This window comes from Labrus bergylta, chromosome 16 (genome assembly GCF_963930695.1).
Source record: "Labrus bergylta chromosome 16, fLabBer1.1, whole genome shotgun sequence".
NCBI lineage: Eukaryota > Metazoa > Chordata > Actinopteri > Labriformes > Labridae > Labrus > Labrus bergylta.
In genome coordinates, this window is record NC_089210.1 from 1,191,544 (window position 1) to 1,194,043 (window position 2,500).

Consider the following 2,500-nt stretch of genomic DNA (forward strand, 5'->3'; position numbering starts at 1 on the left):
CCCTTTGGCATGCACTACTCAGGGTGGCTGTGGCTCAGTGGTTGGGTCAATTGTTTCTCAACCGGGAGGTCGGGGGTTTAATCCCCAGCTCCTGCAGCCACATAATAATAATAATAGTAATAATCTTTATTTATAGAGCACTTTTCAAAAACAAGTTACAAAGTGCTTTACAAGGACAGCAAATATAAAAACAGGTCATAAAATAATGAACAAGGCAAGATTAAGGAATAAAAATCACTTTTAAAATATAAAATCCCTTTTAAAAGAACTGTAAAATACATACAATTCTTTTAAAGGAATTCTAAAAAGTGAAAAAAGTAACAATTAAAAATCAACAAAAATCAGGAAAGGCTCGCCGGAAAAAGTGTGTCTTAAGAAGAGACTTAAAAGAGATGACTGATTCTACCGGTGTGTCCTCGGGCAAGACACTTAACCTTAAGTCGCTCCTGCTGCTTCGTCAGCTGTGTATGAATGGATGAGTTAATACTGATGGTCTCTTTACTCAGCAGCCTCTACCATCAGTGAATGAATGTGTATGAATGGATGAGTTAATACTGATGGTCTCTTTACTCAGCAGCCTCTACCATCAGTGAGTGAATGTGTAGGTGTGACCTGCAGAGTAAAAGAGCTTTGAGGAGTCAGAAGACTAAAAAATAAATGAACAAGCTCAAGCTGCAGGTGAACATCATATCCAGATTTTGCTTGCTGGAGAACTCAGGATACTGTGACATGTTTACGCCTAACATCGGTTTCTGACAGCTACCGACCGACCTGCACAGGCGCCGCCTCAGCCGAGTGACGCATCAACAAAACAAACATGGCGGCAGCAACAAGAGCGTCTTACTTCTGGAGCGCTCGTCTCCCACCGTGCAGAAATATTGACTTTGAATGATTCCCTTTCCAATAAATCCATAAAAATAAAAATAACTCTGCTGATGAATGAGTTTGATCGTCAGTATAAAGGTGAGTGTGGCGTTCAGAGCTTTACATTCAGCGTGGGACGGAGTCCAAAGTGTTTTTCTCTGGCTCAGAGACGAGCCTCGGCTAGGAGAGAGAGTCGAACCTTTCACAGAGAAATACATTTAAAAAATGTTTTTAAAGACGACCCATCTGCTTCCCCGTCTGCTGATCTGTTTTGTAAAAAGATGACGTGACTGATTTCTCTCTGCTTGGCTCACGCTCAGAACAAAGCTCTTTTAAAAACAGTTTCCAGAATTAGAAGGGACGTTGGCTGAACCGTGACGACCTGTTACAGAGCGGTGAGGAGGAACCCTGCAGAAGCACAACGATGATCACATAGCTGCGAGTTTTAATCACAGAGAGAGAGAGCAGCTCCACATACCGAGGCGCTGCTGAGTGGACGGTTTATTTCATCCTGAAGACTTCGGCCAAAAGCTTACGATTCAGTTTTCAATCCTGATTTTGATGCAGCTTTTCTCCTTGTTGTGTTTCATCTAATAAAGACCGCTCACCTTTTAATTTTGTCCTCTTTTCTTTTTTTAAATCGGCTGATCGTGCACATCACAACCACACACCAAACACAGATAACTGTGGGAGCTCCTACTCTGAATATATCCTGATTTATGTTGATTAAATCAAAAACTTTAGCCACTTTAAATCCTTTCTATGTGATTTTTCACACTTAAATGTATAAATCAAATATCTCCTCTGAAAATAACTCTGTGAGTCATGACTGTCTACAATGGGTGTAACACCCGAGTCCCACTGTCTGTGATGTTTTCAGAGTTTTCAGAGTCCTATCTTCACTTTGTTTACATCGCCAGGACGGCCGGCTGACTCCTCCCCTCGTGTATAAAAGTTGTTTAATTGAGGGACTAGAGAAAAGAAGAATAACATACTGTACTCACTGCTTAACTGTGTTTCTAGATCACGCTCATTTCAGGTAAATTTACATGCAGTGTGAAGATACCAGCATAATAAAGATCGCTAGCATTAGCATGCTAACACAACAATGCAGCGCCAGTTGTTTTGGTTTCATGCTGGTGCTCAAGGGCGACATCTGCTGGATCAAAAAATCACATATAAAACCTTTAAAGACTTCTTTATGCATCTGTTGTGATCAAAACCAGAACCTGTTTGGCACCAGCTGGAAGTAAAAATATAAAACATAGATGAACGTTCAATAAGAACGAAGAGAACGTTTTTTTAACCTAAAATGATTAAATGTGTCTTTAAATCCTGCCTAAAGCTCGCCGTAAAGACCGAGTGTCTCAGGGCGCTCTCACACTCTGCAGTCTGTACCGTCATCATCACGACTCTTCTTACTGAACTGATATAAATAAATGAATTTAATCGATCAAAAAGAGCAAAAGATCTGCTTCCAAAATAAAAGACCGATTCAAATAAAGGACTGGTGCCTCCTGCAGGTTATTTTGGGGAAATAGTGTAAATATGTTGTTTTTGAGGGAGCAGGAAATACTTTAGTTTTAAAATAGTTTAACATCACGTCTTTGGAGTGGTTTGTTATCGTGTGACAGGA

The 2,500-nt window shown here is 40.4% G+C and overlaps 1 protein-coding gene across 2 annotated transcripts in view; it reads right to left on the bottom strand.

Moving 5' to 3' along the window:
• usp43b (ubiquitin specific peptidase 43b) overlaps window positions 1-2,500 on the bottom strand; it is a 59,418-nt gene that overhangs the window by 27,474 nt on the left and 29,444 nt on the right. The window lies entirely within an intron of this gene.